Source organism: Lissotriton helveticus, chromosome 6 (genome assembly GCF_964261635.1).
Source record: "Lissotriton helveticus chromosome 6, aLisHel1.1, whole genome shotgun sequence".
Lineage (NCBI taxonomy): Eukaryota > Metazoa > Chordata > Amphibia > Caudata > Salamandridae > Lissotriton > Lissotriton helveticus.
The window spans coordinates 1075123157-1075150009 of record NC_136067.1 but is presented as its reverse complement, the minus strand read 5'-3'; the positions used below and the strand labels follow the sequence as shown (position 1 = coordinate 1075150009).

Sequence of the window (26853 nt, the reverse complement as noted above, 5' to 3'; positions counted from 1 at the left end):
TAGCCTATTTCCATTGCAATGTAAGGTCATCAGCTTCCTTTGCCTGCCCCTCGTGCCCAGGGCCATGACATGGGATTTAGTATAATTGACACCAAGGTCCAAAGCGGACATAAACTCATAAAATGAGTTTAAAAGACTTTGTAAACCCACTGGTGTGCGCGATATAAGAGCGGCATCATCCGCATATAACAGAGCGGGCAATAAAAACTTGCCTGCCTTTGGAATATCTTTATGTATGAGGCTTTTACCAGGGAAAATCCTGCGATCTGTGTGCAGTGTTGTATCTAGGTAAAAGTTCAGTCCCCAAGAAACGTTATGTGTGTAATGTAGGGGAGAGTATAGGTGAAAGTTTACAATGTTTCCTGAGCCTATATTGAGGTATCTGTATGGAATATTACAATTATTTATGATCAGGTAGGGACACCTTCCTGCACATTAACAATCATTAATGGCATTTTGCGCTTTAGGAGTGTGCAGCATTCTGCAACACACATGATAAAAGCAAAAACGTGGAGAAATGAAAGTATTTCTCCTCAGGTCGTCATTCTAACACCTGCTGTTGCATGGTTTTTCTGTTGCTGCCTAAGATCTACACCTCCTTGTAAATCTGAGGCAGCGTCAAAAGCAATGGGTAATGAGGTGCAATGCCCACAGCAACACCCACTGCATGCCCCTTTCACACTAAATGATGCTTGTGAGAAAGTGGCTCTATATATACTGGACTAGAATGAAGTACAGTGTGTATAGAGTCCAACAACCCCAGTGGTATAACAGAGGTAAAAGTCAGAACTGACCTTACTCTCCAAAGTGGTAGCTTGGTCGAGCAGTAAGGCAGTACCAGGTGACAGTGTAAAGCATTTGTTGTGCACACTCAGTCAGCAAAAGGTTTCACACACTCAAGGACTGAACTCCAGGCCAATTGTTTTATATCCACAGATATAAAAATATACTTTTCTCGTTATGAGTACCCTCATGTAATTACTTTGCAAAGAAGCAATAAAGTTTGGGCACATATTAATACAGTATTGACAGTAAGCAACACAATCCTAAAACACACTATAGCATTGAGCTCAATGAGTTTTCCACATGTAAGTACAGTTGATTACTATACAGATTACTTTCGTAGTCCCAGGACCAGATCCTAGATTCAGCCCTGGGATCTAAGCTGAAACCAGATTAGCAAAAAACGTTTTAGTTACTGTAGTGAATTTTCATGAATATAAAGCTGTTTTAAAAGTTCACACTTAGAAACTTTTCAATGTAAATCTGACAATGTTATTCAATGGAAGAAAATTCAGGTTGCAGGTAAAGTACGATCGCGTTACTTTTGTAATCCAGCACTGGTCTCCTGGGGCCAGCACTGGGGTCTTAACTTAAAACAAGTAGGTAATTGCGTTTCAGTATTTCGTATGATTTTTAGTATTAAATCTGTTTATTAATAAATAAGCAAACATACTGGCATAGTATATTTTCACAGGAATACACTTTTGCAGTACATCAGGAGCCAACGTAAGGAGACAATGGCGATAACACATGTAGAGCCAGACCTGAATGGAGGGCCAACGCCATAACCGGCTATCCTGCATGTGCAAACAACAATATAAAGAAAACAATAACCAACCCCCCAAACCCACCGCCCCCACCTCCGCCCGAACCACCCACCCACCACCCGCATTCCAGGTCCAATACCCCCTCGTGCCAATATGACGAACCACTGTAGTGTGTCTTAACCCTCTCCCTGTGACAAGCGCAGAAATCGTACATATCGGGGACAAGTCACCTCCCTAAATTCAGTAGCGAGTAGGGACAAAAATGGCTGCCAGAGTTCCGAATACTTGGAGCCCTCCCCCGCCCTAATCAAAGACAGCTTTTCCATGCCCAGCACATGCCATAAGCAATGCAACCATCCTTGAATTCTGGGAACGTGTGGGGTACGCCAATGGGAAATAATGTTCTGTAGTGCCGAACCCAGAGCAATGGCAATTAATCAGCCCCTGCGGGATCGCAATGGGTAGGTGACAAGGTTAGGCAATCCCAGCAGTACATAGGAAGGGAATCGCGGGATTTCCATATCAAAATGTGAATCTACCTCATCAAGGACTAACTTCCAATACCCCTGGATCTGGGCACAATCCCACAATAAATGGACCAGAGTGCCCCTTTCACCACACCCACGCCAACAGGACACCTCCCTCATGTGGTCAATCTCATGGAGCCTCTCAGGAGTGTAATACCAATATGTTACAATTTTAGTGAGGGTATCAGTCAATCCCATATGGTAAGCAGAGTGTCACGCACGATAGTACATGCCCTCCCAATCCTTGCTACTAAGCGTTCGCCCCAGGTTCCTTTCCCAACGCGCCTTCCCCGAGTTGTAGGTGTATGTATATCGATCTAGAAGCATGCGGTACAAATCCGATATGAGCTTTTTATCTGCCGTATGTGTGATCAACCAGTATTCATATGGTCGTAGGCGTCGATCCGCTCCCGCCCTAATCTGGCCATTGAGCGCCCAATGTCGCGCCTGAAGGTATCTGAGTCGTTCAGAATCTGGCAGGCCATACTCCCATCTAAAGGCTTCAAACGGAATTACCCCCTCGTTCATATGTAAATGGAACAAAACTCTACACCCCGCCGGACGCCACCACACAAAGGCCGAAGCGTCCTGCCCGGGCCCAAAATCAGGATTATCCAGCAAAGGCGTAAGCGGAGATGGAAAGGTCATTAGCTCGTGTTTAACATTGGTGAGATCCCACACCTCCAACGGAACTCTCGTAATGTGCGAGATGTAAAGATTGGGGGGTCTGCCTGGTCCTGGAAGAGCCAGTGTCTTCCGGATTCCCACCTGCTCCATTCCATGAGGGTTCGCAGCTGGGCAGCCTGATAATATAACAGCAAGTCTGGAAGACCCAGTCCACCCCTCTCGGGGGGCAACGTCGCTAATCGGAGCTTCATTCTAGGCCGCCTGCCATTCCAAATAAACTGAGCAAGCACAGATTGGGTCTGGCGAATCCAGCCGTCTGGGGGCCGCAACGTTATAGCACGAAATAGGTAAAGAATCTGCGGGAGGATTGTCATTTTTATGGCAGCCACTTTGCCTAATCAGGACAGAGGAAGGTGTTTCCAATCACTCAGTTCTAAACGAACCGTCTGACGAATCCGAGCATAATTAATTCTAACCGTGTCCTGCAGTGTGGCCGCTAACTGAATTTCCAGGTATGGGATGGCGTCCGACGCCCAGCGGAAGGGGAAGTGCCCCTGCAAATAGGCCCGGGTAAGCCCCTCCAACGAGAGGTCCAATGCCACTGATTTACTCATATTAACATTAAAGCCTGCCGCTCGCGCAAATGTATCCAGGATATCGACACACGCTGGCAACGATTCTCTGGGAGAGGATAAGGAAAGTAGGACATCGTCTGCGTATAAGCTGATTGTGTGCACGAATGCACCAAACTTAATCCCACGCACTTCAGGGGCAAGCCTCATCGCCTGCGCCAACGGCTCCATGTAGAGAGCAAAGAGCAGGGGCGACAAGGGACACCCCTGTCTCGTTCCACGTTCAATGGGGAAGTGGGGCGAGGAACAACCGTTGACCCGTACCGTCGCAGAGGGCCATGTATAACAATTCAAGACCCAGGTGCGGAATCTTTCTCCCATCCCCGCCTTCACTAAAACCTGTTCCAAGTACGGCCAGTGAACCCGATCGAACGCTTCGATCGTAAGCATCATGTATTCACCGGTCTGCCGCATGGACTTTTCTATCAGGTGTAAAGTCCTCTTAGTGTTGTCCGTGGTTTGGCGTTCCGGGATGAACCCAGCCTGGTCTGGGTCAATCAGCCCCGGCATGAGCGAGCCTAGCCGCCAAGTTACTTGCATAAATTTGAAGGTCAACATTGAGAAGTGATATGGGCCGGTAAGCCTCACACTGTGTGTGGTCCTTCCCTGGCTTGGGAATAACAAATATGGTGGCGTCTAGGAGGTCACTCGGGATCGCACCCGGGTCTGAGAATGAGTTCAAAAGGGCGGTTAACAAAGGGGCGACCTGAGGGCAAAACGTTTTGTAAAAACTCGCCGAGAAGCCATCAGGCCCTGGCGCCTTCGCCAACTTGAGCCTCGATATAGCCGCAATGACTTCTTCCGGCCTGATGTTGCGGTCCAGGAGATCTACCTGCTCCGCAGTCAAGACCAGAAGGGGAACGGAGGCCAGGAAAGATTCTCCAGCAGCAAGGTCGAGCGAGGACCCGGTTCGTATGATTTTTAAAGAATATTTCAAGTTTTCAAAAGTAGACACTTAAAAGAAATTTCATAGAAAAGCAGACAATGGGTTCCCATGGAGAAAATACAGATTACTAGTAAACGCGGTACGGATTACTTTTACGGTTCAGTATTGGGCTGAAAGGTACATTACTGACTTCTCCCCTGATCACAGGTGATTTCGGAATTCGGAATTCGGCTGATTGTATATGAATATTTTCAGTTTTCAAAATTTCATTAAAAAACAGTCAATGGTTTCCTATGGCAGAAATTTAGATTACTAGCAGACACGGTTGTGATTACTTTTGTGGTTCAGTACTGGGCTACAAGGTACAGTCCTGGCTTCTCTCCTGATCACAGGTGAGTAATTCAAAATTCGTTATTCGGCTGATTTTAGATGAATATTTTAAAGTTCAAAAACTTCACACTTGGAAGATTTTTCGAGTCAAACCAGTCAATGTTATCCAATGGCAGGGAAGTGAGTCAGCGGTTTTCAGGTGAGTACTCGACTGGTGAAGTTAAGGTTCTGGGCTTAGACTCAGGAGTCCCCCAGGGTCAGGTAGGTACAGTAAAAACACCCTCAGCGGCACAGGGGCGGCCGGGTGCAGAGGTAGTTAGGCCCAATGTTATCCAATGAGAGGCAGGGGGCCTTCGTTTGGTGGCTGCTGGCTAGCAGGCCACGCGGCTGTGGGAGCGGGGCTCCTGGTCACTTGCTCAGGGCAAATGGTGTAGTAGAATAGGGTACAGGTTGCACTGCCATGGGCACTCGGGCAGCCGGGTGCAGGGTGCTTTTGAGCCGTCGGGTGCTCAATGTTATCCAATGAGGATCTTGAAAAGGGAACAAAGGCTGCAGGCTCGGGGACGGTGGATCTTCAGGAGCGACCAACACTTCGAGGGGTAAGTTGGGATCTTGGAGGATAGGTAGGCACCCAGGAATTGGGCACAGGGGGCCGTGAGGTGCCGGGTGCAGGGGTGTCTTTTGAGGTCGGGAAATCTTGCCCCCTGCTGGGCGCGGTCAGAGGGGTCCTTTGTCCTGAGGCGTCATCTAAAGGGAAGTTCTGGTAGATATATCCCCTTGCACATATGCCCCTTAGTGTGTGAGCTGCCAACATCACAGGTTAGAAGGAGAGAGAGGAAGCCAGTGCCCCCTTTTTCCATGCTGCAGCTAATTTATTAAACTGGAGAATGTAATAAATAAGTGTTTGCTCCACCCCAGAGCCCATGTACATGCTCTGCCTCCAGGTCTCTGACACCTTAGGGCTTTTTCCTCTTACATAACCTGGTGCTTTTCGAAATTGAATACATTTTTGATGAGCTAGAAAGGAACATATAAGATTCAGAGAATTTGTTTAAAAATAACAAAATTCCCAAATGACGAGGTGCAATTTGTTGCCCACCTATGTTGGATTTAAGAAAGAAGTCTGAATTACCTTGCATTTAAGCCAATATCAAATAATTCCTCAAATAAAAATGTTTTTTTGAAGGGTAAAACATTGGCAACACTCATAATATACAGAACTCCTGAAGAATTCCAGACAGAGAATAACTGAACTGAATAAAACCATAATCTTCAAAACCTCCATTACTGCCAGTACTTTAACATACATGATAAGTGGTTTATATGAACAATTTAACTTGGACCATATGGATTTTTACTGGAGTACTAAATCCAGCCACATGATAGCAGATGGTTTCATTTTGCTGTCGCTCCAGATAGCTCAGATGGCTTTCGGAGGATTTTGGCTTCAGTTATTTAGATTAAACATGCACACACACACACACACCCACACACAGCAGCTTCGAGCACACACATACGCTTGGGCACTCTCAATTCTTGACTTTAAAGCCAGTAGTTCAGTTAAAAAGCCAACTGAATTGGTTGCTGCAACTCTGTATCATTGAAAAATGTGATCTGTTCTTGGCTTGTGCTCACCCGTAAACACCTAAATCACCCTTACCATCCTTTACATCTTACTACCCGTAAACCATAAATTCACCATTACCTCACTTTACCTCTACTCAACCCTTAAACCTAAATTTATATTCTCCTCCGTTTACCTCTGTCCACTATGAACCCTAAAATCAAACCTGCCTCCATGTACCCACCTTTACTGAACCCTAAATTCACCCTTACCTTCCTTTACTTCTTCCTACCTCTGAGCCCTCAAGTCACCCTTACCTACTGCTGGGATGAAAAGACTGTTGCATAGTAATGGAAGTGCCCCTCTGCCCTGAATGCTCCAGCTGTAATGGATACCTGGTGAAGATTTATGTTGTTATGGATCATGCTTATGCACCATGACAAAGGCCTGACTCACGAATTGCAGTCTTGTTGAACCAGGCGGGGCACCCAAGCGCTACTCTTGTAATGGTGAAAGGCTACTGCTTTTGCCAGGAGTTAAGTAGAATGAGCCTGTGGTTGCGGCATACAATGTAGTGACCAGTAAAAGTGAACAGGCCTTTTTTGCCTGTGTTACTGGAGTGAGGCCAATAGGCTACTCGTAAAGTTCCACTGTTGTGTGCTTAACTCACCCTTAGCTTACATCAAGTTAGCATGTAGTGCTGTGCAATACATGTGGCTGCATATATGACCTATCTGTGGGTGTGCCTGTAAATGGTGCAATCCATGTAGGACTCGGGTTCAGTTTGGGAGGCCCAGGGCTGACTGGAGGAGCATGTGGAGATAGAGGAATCTTCCACAGACAAATTTGTGGAAGGCTGCTTCCCTGTGAGCTGGATGGGCCACGCACCAGAGGAAGAGAAGAGCCAGTATACTTCAAGGCGGGCTCTTTGATTCAGGGAGATGTCACAGTAAAGGGGTCTGGGAACATCTCATAAAGGAGATGGGGATTGATAAGAGAATCATCAAGAGTAGGGCTGAGGCCCTTAGTTAACATCTTGATGCACCTAGTAGTGTGACTGCGATCTAGGTGTGAACCTCTCGTCACTCCTGTGGCCTGTATTGTGGGGTTATAACGTTTTGAGTCACTCCTCATGTGACTGAATGCTTTGTAGAGAAAGGACAGGACAGAGGAGTGGGCACCTCAAAAGAAAGCAGACCCCCATGACAAACGTCTGACACATTTGGTAAAGAATGGATCTCAGGGCCCTCAAAATGGTCTACTGTCAAGCAGCCAGCCAGCTGTGTAAGAAGGAGAAGCTATACTAAGGTCCTTTACTATGTTCCTACTGTGTTTTCAGTTCATGTATTAGCTTATTTGATAATTCTTTGGCTAGCTCAGTTAGAATTTGGTGCAACAGACAAATGCCTATGGTTTACAAGCTGTTTCATTTCTCAGTATATATGTTTGTACAGCTACACACTGAGGGGCAGATTTGTCAATATTTCACACAATGCAACACTGCAAGACACCTTGCTGCGCTACGTGTAAGGGAGATTACAGGAATGCACCATATTTAACATTATGAGATGCATTCCTGTCTTCCCCTTGCACTGGCCCACTATTGCTATCCAGCACCAACGCAGACACCCCTGTGTCATGGTGCAAGTGTGCCTGCATGGCAACCAGGATTGTTTTGGTGCAGGATGGAACACCTTTCTGCACAAAATCAATCCTCAGAGGCTTTTTCCTCTTTCTATGTGTGCTGCAGAATGAAGCACACTTTGAAATAGCAAATGATAAAGAGAAATAAACATATTTCTCCTCGTTAAGCCTCACCGGGGAAGGCTTAGTATTTTCGAAACGTTCCCAGGTTTACCTGTCTTGGTAAATTAATAAATGCACCAAAATCCATGGGTGGATGCATGGGAATGCCTCCCTGCAAGGCAGTGACTTGTGCTGTCTTGCGTTGCTCTGAATTTACCAAGCATTGCAGGGTAACACAAGGTGGCCTTGCGTGACTTGGTACATCTGACTTTAGTGTGCATTGCCCTTGCATTACGCAAGGGCAATGCAACACTTTGCAAATCCGGCACTTAATTCCACTTTACCATTGTCATTTATTTATGCAAAAAAAAAAAATCAATTAGTGGAAAACTGCAGAAAATTACTTAATCCACATGTCGAATTCTTTTAAACATTTTGATTGTAACTTCTACATCTGTCTATTGCCAATTATCAACATACTGCTTTTCATAAAGCAATTGAGTGCATGATTTAAAAAACTTTCCTGTGACTGTTTCTTTTATTGTCTTATGTGGAATTCATTTAAATGTTAATGATTGAAGTCTATATGTGTTTTAAAGAAAGAGGCAGTATTAAACTCAATGCATCATCTACCTTCCGTGAATCTTTAAGCACATGGTCCCGAACACCTCAGCCTGCACCTTTTTCCAAATTTAAACATTATAGTACCATTTTCTGTCTTTTTTTCAAATATAAATATTGGTTTTTTTTTTTTTTTATTGAGATGGATCGGAATACAAAAAACAAGGTTACAAATACAAACTGGATATCATGTGATACAATCAGAGATTTACACATATGTACTTAAACTAGATAACATGATAAAATCAGACAGTTAATATATATCAATTTCTGTATCTACATCAGAATCATAAAATATGCAAAAATGTTACTGTCCTGACAGTGTAGGAGGATCGTTCTCCCTTCAGCTCAAAAAGTCTATTCATCTCAGCTCTCTCCAGTTCCTAAGGGGAGCCCAGATCTTTTTACCATAATCTTTCCTCCTTTTACCCTTAAAGCTGTATAGGCATTCCTCTATGTTATGGATCCCCATCAGCCTAGTTAACCACATCTGAAAGGAGGGCGGTGTCGGGTCTTTCCAGGCCGCGGCTATTAAGATTCTAAAAACAGCTACTGATAGAAAAATAAAAGCTTCAGCTTCATGTTCAATTACTAAGTTTTCATCCCTGCCGAGCAAGACAGTGGTTGGGGATAGAGATATTTGGTGCTCTAGCAACCCCGATAAAAATGTTTCCATTTCTGTTAAAACAGGTGTAAGATTCTGACAGGAATAAAAAATATGCAGTAAATCCGCCGGGCCTTGATTACACCTGGGGCATTTATCGTTGTCTCTTAAGCCCCATTGAAACAACTTTGCGGGGGTATAATACAGGTTAAAGACCATCTTGTAATGCTGTGCTTTTAAATTAGTTGCTCTTAATACCCTTTTATTCAATGCAAGAGCATAATCTACATCTATGTTTGGATCCCCTATTCTTTGGGCCCATGCAGATTCTATTTGTCCGATATCGTCACCCAGCCCCTTCAGGAGATGGCTATACCCTATTTTGATCCTCTTGCCACCATTTATTACATACTTCACAAGAGGATTTATCTCCTGTATTGCTAATCTCGGTCTAAATGAATTGATCGTTTGCTTGAGTTGATTATATAAAAACCAATGATTGGCAGGAATACCAAATTTCTGTTGTAGGAGATCAAACCCTAATAATTCATCCCTACACATGACGTCCCCCAGACTTCTAATACCCAGCATCTTCCATGTGCTGCTATTTCTATTCTGTCCAAGATGGGAGAAGGGTTTTGAGCTCCATAAGTCAGTTGTACCATTGATCTTCGGGATTTTCAGAAATTTCAATATTGCCCTCCACGTGCCCCATGCGCTTAGCATTACTTTGCTTTTACTCCTTTTGAAATATGAAATGTTAATCTCTCTTGTTAAGAGGCCCCGAGCCCTTTCTCCTACTATTAGTTCATATATTGACGGAATTCTATAAGAGCCAGGTGGAGTCTCTTGGACATCATATTTCACTAAGTATTTCATTTGCAACATTAAACAAACCCAATGGTACAGCCTCAGATTAGGTGCAGACAGCCCTCCTCCCTCTAATGGTGCAGAAAGTCGAGCCAAGGATCTCCGAATTTTTCCATATTGCCACACAAATTGTGAAAAAACAGCTTCCATTTTTTTTAGCAGGCACTCTTCTACCAGTAAGGGTATGGCACGGAATAGATACAGCAATTTCGGAAAAATTGACATTTTCAATACATTCACTCTTCCGATCAAAGATAAATGTAAGACATCTATTCTTCTGAGTTCTCTATCTATTGAGGCAAGTAACGGGAGATAATTCTCCTGAACAATTTTCCCCACATTAGCATTAATTCTTACCCCAAGGTAAACCGCAGAATCCACATATCTTGGGTCTCTTCTATGAATATTTTTTGTGGCGATTATTATTGTTTTTTCAGCATTAAGCCTATAACCAGAACATAATCCAAACTCATGCGCGAGTTGAGCAAGTTCAATCATTGCCATTTGCGGATCCGTGGTAGTGATTGCCAGGTCATCCGCATATGCCAATAATTTAGTACTATAACCATTAATTATAACTGGGGATATGATATCAGAAGCAAGAATTTTTCTAATAAAAGGATCGATAAAGAGTGAAAAGAGTATTGGGGAGCAGGGACATCCCTGTCGAGTTCCTCTCCTGATCACCACTTCTTCTGATTGCAAACCCATTACTGTGATTCTGGCTACAGGATCCATGTACATAGCTTTGATTGCATTCCTACATTTCTCTCCAAAGCCCCTTTTAGCCAAAACCTCCCACATAAAATCCCAGACCACACGGTCAAAGGCCTTTTCGGCGTCTAAAAGGATCATGGCCATATCTCTCCCCGTAGCAGCAATTGCGTCAAATAGCGAGATTGCCCGCGCCGTGTGGTCGGTTGTACCCCTTCCCGGAACAAACCCATGCTGCCAGGGTGAGACAAGTTGACCAATAACCCTCCCTAATCTTTTAGCCCAAACTTTCGAATAAAGTTTTGCATCCGAATTTATCAGGGAAATTGGCCGATATGAACCGGGATTTTCCTCCGGCTTCCCCTTCTTATGGAATATTGCGATGTTAGTTTGTTTCCATGTGTCGGGGATCTTCCCAGAGCAGATGATTCCATTAAAAAGGTATACAAGCATAGGGAGGATTTCCTCTTCCAGAGCCCTATAAACTTCTAGTGGTAGCCCGTCTGGACCTACGGCTTTACCCGCTGCTAATTCGTATAAGGCAGTCTTAATTTCCTCTGATGTTATATCTAGGTCCAATTGCATCTTATCCCCCTCTCCCACCCTTGGACATGGTGGCCCATAGTCATATGAGGGCACTACCACCCCAGTCTCCTGATCATATAATTTTTGATAAAATTTCTGGAATACCTCCATTATTGCTTTAGGATCTGTATGTTCCACTCCATTATATTTGATCTTCGCAATTTTATTTTTATTTGTTTCTTGCCTAATGCGAAGGGCTAAGACCCTACCAGCTTGCTCGCCTGTCTCGTATCGTCTTGCTCTATATGTCTGATAGTTGCAGATCTCTTTCTGTGTAATTATTTTTAAAATCTCCCCCTTGATCAAAGCCATAGTTCTAGCTGTTCCTGAGCTATCCCGACCTGAAACTATCTCCACTATATGGCTTTTCTCAGCTTCTGCTAACTCTAGAGTGCATTTTTCCATATTACTTCTATCCTCTTTTCTTAATTTGGCTGCGCAGCTAATAGTCTCCCCCCTTAATGAGGCCTTAAAAGATTCCCACACGCTGTTTCTAGACGCACTATATCTGTTAATTTCGAAGAACCCTTTTGCCCACTGTTTAATATGTTTAACAAACCTTTCATCATTTAGAAGTTTCTTTTCGAAAGTCCACTTTGACATTTTTCTTTGGATATTGGGGGTCTGTGTAGAACGGTCGGGAAAGCAGCTCGACTGAGGAGATGCTGGTTTGATGGATAGTAAGACGTAGAACACCCGAAATTACGGACCCGCGGAGCACGGCGGCTCTGAGCCTGCGAGATCACAAGGACGCAATTGTATGAAATCTGCAAAGATACGGAGACACCGGCAGTAAAGAAGTGTGTTTGATTTTGATTTTGCACTTAGCCTGCCAAAGGGAATATTGATTGTGCCGATGCGACTTACCTGCTGCGGGCCGCTCAACCGGCTGCTGCTAGAAGTGCTGCAGGCGGCAAGGAGGCGGAGAAGTGCTTCGGGCATCGGTTTGCTGGCAGAGGTGCTCACGACGGAAACACTGCGGAGCCTGCAGGCAAGGCGGGGTCTACAGCGTCTACAGCGGAGGCTGAGGAGGAGGAGGCGGACCGAGGCGGAGGCGCCGCAGCAATCAGAGAGCCAGCAAGGGCGCCCTCACCGTAGTACTGGGAGCACAGCTCGGAGCGCTCTGGAGCTCCCTACAGACCGTAACCTGGAGGGGGAGAGCCGGGGAGACAGCACGAGCACAAGCGGTAAGGTGCAGTTTGGGCTCACTGAAAGAAGGAGAGAAATTATGGCCCCCAAAATCACTGCGAGCTCCAAGGCTGCCGCTAAAAGGAAAGCTGCAGCAGAGTTAGCTGCTTTATCTGCAGATAAGGATCTAGAGCGCAACAGGAGGAAGAGGCAAGATTCCCCTGGAAGAAAATTAGCACAGCAACAAGGGGGCAGTAAAGCTCACCCAGACTCCCAGGGCACCACCCCGATATCCAATATTTTTCAAAAACTGGTCAAAAATAAGGACTCCAATGACCCCAATGACTCTATTGGTCCGAATAATGAGGATATCCAGGCTATGGCAGGGGTTAATGACGGGGGCAATGATGGGGGGACCCCCAAAAATACTGTGGTAGCACCCAGAAACGAAACAGAAACAGAAATAGACACAGCTATGTACCATGATCAAACTGGAGACATAGAGGGGTGTAAGAAAGCAGACACAGGCTTACCAGGGGATGCAACAGGGAAAGCAGAGGACATTATGCTAGCTGCACCCCATGGGCTAGAAGAAATACTGGAGGAAGGGAACGGGGGTGATCCAAGCGACAAGAAAGAAGTCCCTAGCGAGGCGTTCTTCTCAGTATCGGAGGGTGGCGAATGGTCGGAGGAAGAGGAGGACAGCCTGGATCAAGAAATCAGTGGGTCCGACACTGATAGCGACCTGGATCAGGGCGGTGGCAGTCCTCCAATAACTGCAGTAAAAGTCACCTCAGGCTCGAAAATCCACCTCCAAAAAAAAGAACAGCAGATGTCTAAAACTGCCAGACCGGTTCAAGATAGCCCAGGAGGGGACGCGTCACAAATGTCTCTCCTGGAGGTTATACATCAGGAAATAATCTCTCATAGGGAAGAAGTTCGACAGGAAAGCCGCAAAGCTCAGGCTGCAGCCAGGAAAATGCAAGGTGCGGTCAGAAAACTGACAAAAGCGTGTGTGAGCCTGGGGGAACGGGTGAATAACTTGGAAGAGCGGGTTGTTTCAGCGGAAGCAGAGTCTGCAGCGGCGTCCAACACGGCAGATTTACAAGGAACGCAAATAACGGATATACAGTGGAAATTGGAGGCGCTGGAGAATAGGTCACGACAGAATAACCTGCGCATTCTGGGAATTCCCGAAGGATCAGAGGACTCAGATATGAAAGCATTCGTGGTCAAACTATTTGAACATGCCTTTACAGATCTGAAAGATTGGGATTGGTCTAGGGAGGTTCAGAGGGCACATCGTATACCTTTTAAGATTCATAAAAATGCTAAAGAGGGGGACAAACCAAGGGCAATTCTGATTTTTCTAGGAAACTTCAACCTGAGGCAAGCAATTTCAGAGAGAGCGAGGCCCGATAAAAAAAAAGCTGTTGACGGTTATTCCTTTTTTGTGCGCCCTGACTTTTGTCATGTTACGGTGGAGAGACGCTGGAGGTTACGGCAGATGATCAAACCGTTTCAGGATAAGGGCATGCAGGCGTATTTGATTAATCCTGCCCAATTGAAAATAATTAAAGATGGAAGAATATTATATTTCTCCTCTGAGATCAAGGCCAAAGAATTTCTGCAGCTATAGGATATTTAGAAATGTGTGGTAATGCATAGTAATGTTGAAACAGTATTTAGTAATATATGTAATTTGGTTTGGTGTGGTATAATTACTTGTTTTACATCTGGGGGGCATTTTGTTAAAAGGGATCTCTATTTAGGTTAATAACCATCACAATAGGCACTCGTAGGGGTGTTGCAGTGTGCATTATACATGGTGGTGGGTGGTGGGTGATAGGGCTATAGGGATGTAAAGACGGGTTACAGGTTTGCAATCTCCGCAATTCGGGCTGCGAACCATCACATTGCACAGACCTTAAGTCTGAGCGCCTCTAAGAAAGGGGGGGGGGAGCTCTGGCTGGGAGTGGGGAGAGGAGCAGCAGGGCAGGGAGGGGGAGGGTGGGGAAAAAGGGGGAAAAAATAAGAAAATTTTTGAGATGGAAAGGTGTATAACTAATGCTAGGTCTAGAACTATATGTATGGATAACAGACAATGTGGGGAAAAGAAATATGGTTATTATGTCAGACATTAGGATTTGCACTATAAATGTAGGGGGATTAAATGATTGGAAAAAACGACAAAGGATGTCCCATTGGGTTAGATCTAATAATGTAGATATTCTTTGTATCCAGGAAACCCATATACCCTGGGATAAAAGGAAGCTTCTGGATATGTATGGGTATACGATGATAGGGTGCTCTTCACAAACATCGGTGATTAGAGGTGTGGCTATTTTGGCAAAATGCAATCTGGGGGGGGTGAAACGTAGCAAATCTGATGGGTCTGGTAGATGGGCCATAGTGGAACTCCAGACGGGGATCACGCTTTGTGTAATTTATGGCCCAAACGAAGATGAGCCAACAGTTTATGATAGCCTGGAGGAAGAACTGGCTAATTGGGCAACCCCTATGATAGTGTGTGGTGATATGAACATTACAGCCGACTGGAAACAGGGAAGCAGGTATATAGGGCGTAAACGGAAGGTAAAGAGAGCTCTTGACTCTCTAATACAGTCACATGGTTTGGCTGATGTGTGGGGAGAAAAAATGCCCGGAGATCCAGGATATACATATTTCTCACACCCCGCACAGAAATATTCTAAATTAGACTATTTCTTTGTGACAAAGGGAGAAATCGGTAAGGTTAGAATCGTCAAATTACCTAGAATTATCTCGGATCACAATCCCTTGATATTGACGTATAAGACCCCCAATATCCAAAGTATAAATATTGGTTTTGTTGAAAACATATCCTGAAGCCCTCACTCTGACCGTTTATACTTATCCCATAAAGGAAACTTTGCCCTTCATAGAGGTAGGCAATATGCCCCGACTTTGCTTGAGTTGGAGTTTGGCTACACCAATCTCTGATTTCCTCAATTCTGTTTTCCCGACCTAAAATGAGTGGAACTTCAAGCTACAGGAAATAGGCTTCCAGGTTTTCCCTGATACCATTAAAGGCAAGGACGACACAAGTCCTAAAAAGCAGAAAAGGGGGGGGGGACTAGCCAAGTAATCTGTATGCAAGTGACGTCACAGCTTGTGGCATCGCAAATGACATCACAGGAAGTGGCATCATGGCACATGGCCTCAAGAAAGTGACATCAGAATAAGTGACATCAGATCTTAAAACCTCACACATGTTTAACAGGTCTATCATGAATACGTTTGAGAACTTTACAATTTTCACAAATGAAAGGTGGTCAGTACTTAAGCATGTGGCTTAAGTTCCCTGTCTCAATGAATTAACAGCACAAATATGAAAGAAGTTTGGTGCCAAATCAATAGCAGTGGGCAAGCCACTGATTGCTGAAAGCTATCCATGCTAAAGTTGACAGCAAGAACAAAGCACAGTTCATGCATTACATTAAAAATGCCAGAAACTATAATTGTAAATATCCAGACTATAAAATGTACAAACCTAACTAGCATACCAACATTGTACTGATACTTTTAACACACTTTAACCATGATGAAAAACAAATTTAAGTTGCACACGGTATTAGGCATTGTGAGCATGTCAAAAAGCATTCCCTATGGAAAATATTATAACGGGATATTTTGCACATATAATAATCCAGACATAATGGACCATGCTCTATTGCCACAGGATGGTTAAACATAAGAAATGGGAAATAAGTGACAACTTTTATATCATAAAAGCCCTAACGTGGGTAACAAAATCACTTAAAAAATACAATGCATCTATGTATTTTTTGTTGTGATAGGCAGTGGGATCACCTTCCTAGACTGAGTATCACCCACAAGGTGATGAGCAGACAGTCATCTGTTAAAATAAGGCAATAGATTCCAGAGAGGCAAGATTTATGAATATTATTGTAGAATCCCCATGGGAAACTAGAGTCACCTCTGTCTGTTCCACAAAATTAACTGGTACCACCTCCTCCCGAGTGCTACACTCGCCAACCCAGGTATCTATCCACTGGTGGGGAGCCGCACCCTTTTGGGGCATTTGGAGTTGCCCTAATATTTATTTTATTTATTTATATATATTATTTATCTTGCCAGGTCGAAATGGCAGTTTAAACTGCACACACAGGCTTCAATGGCAAGCGCTGCTTAAATGGGTGGCACAACCAGCACTGCAGGCCTACTAGTATCATTTAATTTACAGGCCCTGGGCACATGTAGTACCTCTTTACTTAGGACTTATAAGTATATTAATATGCCAACTGGGGATACAACAAAGTTACCATGTTTTAAAGAGGGAGAACATGCACTTTAGCTCTAATAGTGGCAAAGTGTGCAGAGTCCTAGGCCAGCAAAAATTAGATTAGCAAAAATGGAGGAGGAAGGCTAAAGGTTGAGGGAAGACCACCCTAAGGGTGAGAGGTCAAATACATGGCTTTAGAACCTTACTGTTTTTTCTAAATCTAATGTTATTATAATGTTGCTAAAAAAGTTTCTTCAAGTAGTGATAAAGGCGTATTAGGACAGACCACACCAAGTACTGTGTTATGTTTTAAATCCTGATTTTGTTGTTCTCCCAGCCACACATTCTTAACATATAATACCTACCAGTATGGATGATATGTGATATCTACATCTTGTAATCCTCATTGTCTGATTTAACACATCCTGTACATTGATTTACTTACTTGTATTATTTATTGTCAATGTATAATGTGCATCCCCGACTTGTACTGTAAAAGCTGATCTTATTGGTTTGTGGTGATGGGTAAAAATGTCAGCTGTGCACTGTGAACTCTCTGCCCACTGGGGGCCTTGACCTTGAGGGCAGAACCTCCAGCAGGCAAGAAAATATACAGTGCATGACTATGGAGCAGTAGCACAGCACTGGCAAATTAGCAGGAATGCTTCCCACTATTGCACGGGGGGGGTCTATTTTTAAAAATCTATGTATACAGTACTTTATTTCTAAAATAAGGAGTGCTGCTGGTGCCCAAAGCTTTGCATAGAAACCAGGTGGCCAGTGTTATTAAATATTTGTGTAGTCTTCAATCCACCCCATGTCTCTTTATTTCAGTACCAGACTCTCCCCCTTTGGGAAACATCTAATGAGAAAATGCAAGTGCATTTCAACAGAAATGAGTGCTGTAGGCCCTCACCGGCAAACACCAGCTCAAATTAAACAATAGTCTTAAAAAAAGAAAATCACTGAATTTTGTGAATCATATGACATTGCATCTTTGAACATCTTTATTTTTACAACTTTAGTGTGAACATCCCTCCAGCCTTTGCAATGTGTGAAAAAATAACAGACTCAAGCTGCGATTGGCAGTTCTTGTACAGTTAAAAAACTATATGTTAGGAAAACCTTTAATTCAAACTATTGTTTTTTAAACTGCACAGTAAATACCAGCCATGACAGTAGCTTGTTATTCTGTTTTGAAGAGCAGGCTTCAGCTTATGTTTTCAACAAGAAGTTTCTTCCTCAATGAAAAACCTATATTTTTAAATAAAAGCCTTTATGCTGGGGTCACCGAACCTATCCTTTTTGCAGCTAAACAAAAATTACTTAAGGTGTTATGTGCCTTTAACTTTTATATTGTGAAGAATGTATTTCACATTTTATGTAATATTGTTCACACACTTAAAAATATATTATATTTAAACAACGCCATTGAAACACGTAAATAACCAGCATTTGGCAAAGCATTGACCTCCAGCCTTTTGGCAGTTCTTTTTTTGTTTTGTCATGGTTTTTACTGTTCGGGAAGCTGTATGAGGCCTCATTAAATAAAAAAAAAGTGGCTAAAGGCAAAAGTGTTTTTCCAGTCTAAAAAAAGTACACATTGCCATGGTACACTCGGCACTGAAGGGAACTAACTTGTGTATGGATATGCTCCTTGTGAAAAGCCAGCATGCCGCAGCTCCTAGTAAAGTCAGTCAATGGATGAATTGGGCTGACATTATGCCTTGATGCAAGCTGAAGTGGAAGGAACAAAAATGCGTGTGACGATCACAGACTAATGGATGACGTCCATCTGAAAATCCCTATAAGTAACTATGTTAAATATCCTTTTACTAAAATCAAAAGGTCTTGGCCAACACAGACATAAAAAGCCATTGTTCTAGCATGGACTGCTAGCCTTACCTTTGAGAAAGGAAGCAAGAAAGAAGGGAGAAAAGGAAGGAAGAAAGAAACGAGAAGGGTAGGAAGGCAGATAAAAAAGGAAGGAAGGCAGTAAAAAAAGGAAGGAGGAAGGGCAACAATTGAAGAAAGGGAGGGAGCAAGGCTAAAAGGGGAGGAATGAAGGCAAAAAGGAAGAAATAGAAGAAGGAAAGTAGGCAAAAAGAAAAATGAAGGAAAGGAAAAGAAGAAAGGAAGGAAGGAGGGAGGGAGGAGGGAAAGAAGGAAGAAAGGAAGGAAGGAACAAGAGCAAAAAAGACAGAAAAAAAGATAAGGAACTAGAGCAAAAAAGGAAATAAGGAAAAAGGAAAAGGCAAAGAAGAAAGAGATAAAAGGAAGAATGGAGGCAAAAAGAAAAAGGAAGGAGTGAAAGAAAGAAAAAGAAGGCAAATGAGAAAAAAATAACAAAGAGAAAAGGAAAGCAGGCAAACAGAAAAAAGGATAAAAGAAATAAAGAGGTAAAGAATAAAAGAAAGGCAAAAGAGAAAGAGACACAAAACGACAGAACAAAGGTAAGAAAAAGGGAACGAAGATAACAAGGAAAAAATGAAGAAAAGAAAACAAACAAGAAAGAAAGAAAGAAAAAAGGAAGAAAGGCAAGAAAGAAAGAAGGAAAAGAAGTAGCTAAATATGAAAAAAGGAAAGAGAGAAAGAGGCCAGAAAGAAAGAAGGAAAAATACTAAAGAAGATTAGATGATGAAGATGGAGGAAAGAAAAGCGGAAGAAGGAAGGTGAAAGATAAGAAGGAAAAAAAGAAAGAAAAGAAAGCAATAAGGAAAGAAAGAAGGAAATAAAGTAAAAAGGAAAAAATAACTTATGCACAAAGGAAAAAAAGAAGGACGGAGTGAACGAATGCAAAAGAGAAATGAATTAAAAAAGAATGAAAGGAAGAAGGACCAATGTGAAGGTAAGAAGGAAAAAATTAAAACATAAATAAATATGCAATGAAGAAAAGGAAAAAGGAAAGAAAAAGGAAAGAAGGCAAAAAAAAGAAAAAGAAAGATTAATAATGAAAGAAGGAAAGAAGGCAAAAAAGAAAAAAAAAGAAAGATTAATAATGAAAGATGGAAGAAAGGCAAAAAAGAAAGATAGAAAAAAAGAAAAGAGGAAAGGCAAAACTGAGAAAAGGAAAGAAGGAACAAAAGAAGACAAGAAGGCAAACAAAGAAGAAAAAGGGTCAAAGGAAGGCAATAAAGAAAGGAAAGAAAGAATAAAGGAATACTAAAACCCAAATTACATCCAACTTATGTTTAAATAAAACTGTTATAAGTGTGCTCCAAACTAAACACAGTAAAATTTGTTTTTGTTCCTGGGTAATGTTTATTAAAGAACCATTGGTGAAACTGAGTCTGGAAATATATTATGGTATCCTGTGACATAGAGGCAGTCCACCTCAAAAGGAATTCACATCAGTATTGGAAGGAGATAATAACTGATAAAGCTGGAATGTGCCATATGTGCACTTCAAATGTGTTCTACTATCACATCAGGCAACACTGGCACTAAAGGGAACTACCCTGTGAGCAGATATCCACCTTGTGACAAAGCAAAATGCTAACACTCAAAGTAACATTTCCAGAGGATTAAGTAGGCTGACCCATTGCCTGATGCGTATGCTGTAGCGGGCAGAAACAAAATGAGAATAACACAATAACAGACCAATGGGCAAAAAGAGATGGCTCAAAGACCCTTTAAGTAAGCCTATTTACATAATATTTTAGTAAAATCAAAAGGTCTTGCCTTACACCATACATAAAAAAACAGTTTATTAACAATATCATGCCTAAAAATACTCACTATTCATTTCATTTAATGATTGTGTTAAAGAAATAAAGCCAGAGAAAGTACATTTCCCAACCCCAATATATATTCAAATGCCCTTTGCACAGTTCCTATTCCAATTTTGTAAAGCATTGGTTTAAAATAGACCGTTCATGCAGCTAATGCAAAAAGACAAAGAAGCAGTAAATGGGATAAATAAATCATGTGGGCGATGTCTTTCATACTGGCTACGGAAAATGATTCTCCATAGAGGTACCATTTAATGTTAGTGGAGAACGTATCTAAAAAAGGAAATATTGCTTAGATTCTTCCTAGTTCTAATTTGTTTTAAATATTTTTAATGGATTTTGGAAAAAAATTGAAGAATTGTAGGTTTCTATGGTGCTTTCTTAAAAGGTTCTATAGGCCCTTACCTGCCCTTCTTCCCGTCATGCCATAAGAAAGCTTCATGTCTCAGCTCATATAGGCCCGAATTAGGAATTAGTGTAATTAGAGGGTGAGGGGATTGAACAGAAAGCACAGAACTCTTGATGAGTGCCTGGAATAATGGATTGAAGGAGATAGGGTCTTATGCGGCAGGCCATGTGCGGCAGCAACAAGATGGTTGAAGGTCCTAAAGACAAGAAATGTTGTGAGACCTTCATTTGCTCCACAGCAGTCTGCTTTGCATTGGAAGCTTCAACATGATGTTTGTAGAATAGAGACAAAAAATTACCTCTGGTAGTGGGTAATATCCTGAGTGTATTGGATCTGAGGATCATTGTAGCCAGATTAGATATCAAGAAGAAAAGGTGGCTAGACAGTGTGAGTAAAAGAACAAGAGCCACAGAAAATCCAGACGTGTGGCACAGCAGCCTGTCCCGAGAGCAGAAAAGGGTTTGCCAGCATGAGGGTGAGAATGAGATACCATTAAGAGAGATACTGGGTGGCTCAGTATAGCCATCTGAGTAGGCACCCCTACCCGCTAATGCAGAGGTTTACAGCGTGTATATGAGAAGAACCATAAAAGACAGAGTTGGCACCTGGGAGTGAATGTCCTCCACAAGCTTGCACTGTGAACTTTACAACACAATCACACAAGCACTACAAAGAAGGGGTGACCGATCCGCCATCATTGGCCTGTCATACCAGTGACCATCTACCATGCAAAATTGATTTGAAGCAAGGTGCTAGCAGGCACAGGGGATAGTTGGAGCCTCAGTATTAGACTGAAGGTTCTCCTCTGGTGCTACCCACAATACACTCTTTAAAAGTGAAGATAGTAACTGAATGAAACTGACTTTGGGGTAATGGTGTTTCTTGCTGACGATAAGATTGTCAAGAATCAATCTTTTTTAGGCATAACCATATGCAGTCTGAGTATTCATTATTGCTTTAGAGAAGCTATAAAGCCTTCATTAAGCATGGTGGAAGATCTGAGTGCGGGAACAGAGGTAGAGTTTGAATGTATTATGCAGTCACCATAGTCTTGAGTAGAGTTATTGATCTGCTAAAAGTTCATATACTTTACCACTGTGGAGAGCTGCCCCTGTGGCTCCAGTAGATGCTACACACTTGCCAGGACAGTATTTTGGGTGAGGTGAATGCGCCCCAAAGGTGAACATTACAGGTAAATACTCTCATTACTAAGACCAATACAGTGCCAGAATAGGTGTGGAGCTCTACTTACAGTAGAATATGGTGGCGAGAAAGAAACAGAGAGAGAATTCAATTATGCTGACAAAACCTTTTTCAGATAAGTGAGGTCAACAGAAGGGTTGACTCACTGATTCTCTCATGGACGCACCCACGTCTCCAAAGCAAAAGGTAATGAATCTCTGATTACAAAACTGTTCATGGAAGAGCTTTTCACGGTTCTCTGCTACCACGGGAGGTTATAACCCTATATTATCTAAAAATCAACTTCCAGGAAAGGTTTGAATACCTGGAAATTACAACTGCTAAAATAGTGCAAGATGCTGAGGAGTATTTTGAGGTTTCAAAGGGTATGCTATTGAGGACTATGTCTAGAGAGTATTCAGAACACTGTTCTGGTGTTTAGAACTCTGAACTCATACAATTAGACGGAACACAGGCCCTAGTCTCCTTTACATTGAAGAATGCCCCTCCAGATATTTTGATAAGGGTCCACCACTTCCAAATGAAGTAGAGGATAAAGGCAGCGGCCAGGGGGAAAGAATTGCTTTTGCATTAAGGGTCATATGATCTTGTTATTCTGAAATCTTTCTGTGCTAAGTTTAATGATACTGCAAATTGATGGGGGTACCTCTTCAGTCTAAGCTTTGCATGAAAAATCAGCTTTACAGGTATGTTTCCTAATGGAAGCAGATAGCAAGAATAAGGGGACCCCCTCTATTACTGTTTTTGGTCAGGGAAAAGAGGAGATTGAAGAAAACACAAAATATACTGTATATTTCCCTCACCTCATTTGACATTGTTCTTATGCATTTCAATAAATATCAGAATACAACAGTGACAACTCCAATCATCTCATTGTTATTTTGTTTTGTCAAAACATTCTCTATTTTATAGGGTTCATTATAGTTTTCTTTTATCAAAAAACTTTAATTTTTTATAAAGAATGATTATTTAATATTTTTCTATCAAAACACATTTATACATTGTTCATCTTAGTTTATACAATCACAAATACATTTCCTTTGAGCAGTGATTCTGAACATATATATAATGCAAAACTAATTTTTAGAAAAAATACACACAAACAGACACCCCTGGATAAGATTTCACAAATACAATCACACTTCAAACACACCGGCTCATCCACTCCCACACCAACTACCACCATACAGTATCTGTACACAGTTGAGTAGTCTGTGCCGCTTCCGTGTCGGCCGCCCAAAGACACCATAACGCCACGTTATGGTGTCATTGGGCGGCCGACATGAAAGCAACTTTTGCACAATATTAAGTTATAAATACATAGAACGCCCTTGGTGTTGAGGATAAACCATCTTAACCAAATGAACAGAAGCAAAATCCGAAGTATACCCGACTATATGAGATTGTTTACCTGTCTATTTATTTCATCATATGTCACATAAGATGCTATGTCCCCTTAGAAAAACTAGATCCTGCCTTCATAGAATAACTGGTACACTATGAACACTTTGAATTGGAGATCCGGATGGACTCCGGTTTTGGAATCCAAGTTGTTGTATTTTACATCAATATTTCGTATCAATACTGCTTGACTGGTTTGATGAAGCTAGGTATCTGATAAGGTCCTGAGGAAGGTGGTTCCAACAACATGATCTCACCGAAACGCGTGTCGACCTTTTGTTGAGCCTCGTGCCCGGCACTGTGATTCAGTTTGTGGCAGAGGCTTTCTTTTGTCACAGATTACTCAACTGTGTACAGATACTGTATGGTATGTAGTTGGTGTGGGAGTGGATGAGCCGGTGTGTTTGAAGTGTGATTGTATTTGTGAAATCTTATCCAGGGGTGTCTGTGAGTATTTTTTCTAAAACTTGGTTTTGCATTATATACATGTTCAGAATCACTGCTCAAAGGAAATGTATTTGTGATTGTATAAACTAAGATGAACAATGTATAAATGTGTTTTTATAGAAAAATAAAAAATAATCATCCTTTAGAAAAAATTAAAGTTTTTTGATAAAAGAAAACTATAATGAACCCTATAAAAAAGAGAATGTTTTGACAAAATAAAATAACAATGAGTTGATTGAAGTTGTCACTGTTGTATTGTGATATTTATTGAAATGCATAAGAACAATGTCAAATGAGAAGATATAATAAAAATAATAATATAATAATCCACATTTATAAAGCGCACAATCACCCGTTAGGGTCTCTAGGTGCTGGGGGCCGTCGGGAAGATTAAGCAAGCTATTGCCCAGAGTCACATGGTGCTGGACTAATCTGCCGCCGGTGCCAGGGATCGAACCGTGATCCCCAGCTTCCGGATGCAGTCGCCCTGGCCGCGGCACCACACCTCTTCCTGTCTGTGAGGGAAATATACAGTATATTTTGTGTTTCCTAATGGAAGCAGATACATTCCTGAATTTGGATGACCATCAATATAAAGAGCCCTAGAGAGAGCATTATGGTGCTATAAAGACTCGGACATGGGCAGTGACTAAATGGCTTGTAGCTAGCTAATGTGCTAACCCAATAATCCACCTACCTCTAGGCACAATGATAATAGGAGGTGGGATGTAATTGGGGCAAGATATGTGGGTTAATGTGTTACCTTTGGCTGAATTGTTTCTAGCAGGGAGTTGTTCATTAAATGGCATAGGAGTTGTGTAAAGAGTTATAGTTGTTTTTGCTATAAGGTAGGATACAGCATGTCTTATATATGGGGTAGTTCTGCAGCCAGGCATATTCAAGGTCTGGATGACAAGAGGAATTATAAGGGAACAAGGTAGCTTGTTCAAAGGATACACGGAGCAGTGGTGATATAAGTCGCTTGCATGCATTTACTTTCATATACGAGGCCTCAAATGAGACAATAGCAAGACACCAGGCCTTAAAGCAAGGTAACCATTATTTATCCTAAAAGAGACACAGTTGCTCTCATGGGTTACCTGAAGACTTAGATCAAAAGGCATTTTTCTTTTAGCTTTTTTGACTTCGCCAAAATAAAAGTGAAGTGAGTTGGAATCTTTCTAATTATTAAGGTGTCTCATCTTGGTCCAATAGATCTACAGCAGTCTCTGTATTCTGGGGAAATCAACTTCTTTCATTATTCTGAAACCCATAAATCTTATGTGTGGTTGGACGTTCTGTTTTAGATCATTGTATTGCTGTCTTGGATCTTACCCCATGTCCAGATGTTCTTTTTCAGAACATGCACCGATCATCTCTACCCTGGATTGGGAAGCATCCTATCTGCATAAATATCCAGAGAGAACTGTTAGTCAAAGGAGTCATGAGACTGCTCCATGGGTAAAGGAGTGATTACAATTTAATGACACAAGGTAGTGTAGTCTGCCTGCCATTTAGGAGTTCCTGAAAGCAATGACCCAGGTGAGGAGCATAATGGGAAAGGCCTGGCTGATAGGGTCCTGGAGTATATTCAGCAGGAACACAAGCCCATGGAGCAACAACACATGCTGACAAAGTAACCAACACTAATGCACCAATTATTATGGGGCAACTGCACTCAATGGAATTGAACGAAGAGGGATATTGCCTAGCTAAAACCAACCAAAATGTTATGAGAAGGTAATACGGTGAGAGAAATGTGTTGCATGTTTCCTTTAGGGCCCATTTACTTTACTCTTATTTTAGTTTATTTGCACGTTTAGGCTGCTTTGCCTTGCACACCCTATGCTTATCATGTTTATTTTTGTGCACTACATTATTTTAGAAAAGCCCTGCACATGTGTTTGTTAATGGTTCAGAATGTCTGAGCATCTTGTGCAAGGTCAAAAAACACTGTGCCTGGTCTTTTGTGATCGGTTAGCAAATATAGCTTCACATTCAGAGACAACATACATTCACATCTGCTGTTTTCAAGAAGACTCCTTGTAACATATACACCGAGATGTGCCATTTTGAAAACAGAGAGGAGACATTCTAGCAGAGCAAAGGTCCCAAGAGGAGAGAGCTGTGCCAGCTGAGATGTAGAACAACAATTTATACATGACAGGTATTGGGTTTGCCACTCATCCCAGAGATCTATAATATAACTCTGTGTTTCCATAGTGAGGTAAGGCTGATGCAGAAATATATTTCACCATGGTAGGGCTTCCTTATTCTTTACAGTTTACTACTAATGCTCCTCAGTCTGTTGGGATGCATATGTCTTTTTTGCAGTGCAGATGTTTTTATGATAGAGCAAAATAGTTTCAATAAATCTTGTAAACTGTTCTTGTGTCTTTGTTTTTTTTAATGTGGAAATGCTTTAGTGTGAAAACAAGATTGACGATCTGTTTCTACGTTTCCTTGAGGGGACTGGAGTGTCATGTTCTGGGGTGATAACTTACCTGTCACTCTGAGAAGGTTAAGAGGGCAGGCAAAGCACTATAATCTAGTCTGGATTGGGGCTCATAGGTATTGATGTGGTATGGTGACTCAGTCCCTACGTACTGACGTTCTGTGGTCCCCGGCATAGTTCTGTTTACCCAGAATCCCTGCAACAAATGCTAGAAGCTGAACTATGAAGGAAACAAGCTCAATTTATAGCCAGTATTCAAGATGAAATGTTCAACTGAATAAAACAAGTAAAGGGCAAACTTCAGATATATAGACAATACTATATGACTATGTCAAGTGGGCATGACTAGTTGTCTGCAGAGGAGGTAGCATGCATGGAAGATCTGACCTCAGCTGAGGGGGTATTAAAGCAGCCAACAGTTTGAAGCTTTGTAGAACATTTTGGTTACGGATGGTGGGAATACTAATTAAGTTGCTCAATTGCTTTGCCAATATGACAGCACAGGAATGATACCTACAATGTCAGAAGTAATAATAAT

The 26853-nt window shown here is 42.1% G+C and overlaps 1 protein-coding gene across 1 annotated transcript in view; it reads left to right on the top strand.

Moving 5' to 3' along the window:
- THBS2 (thrombospondin 2) overlaps positions 1 to 26853 on the top strand; it is a 647479-nt gene that overhangs the window by 287353 nt on the left and 333273 nt on the right. The gene's annotated exons all lie outside the window — the stretch shown is intronic.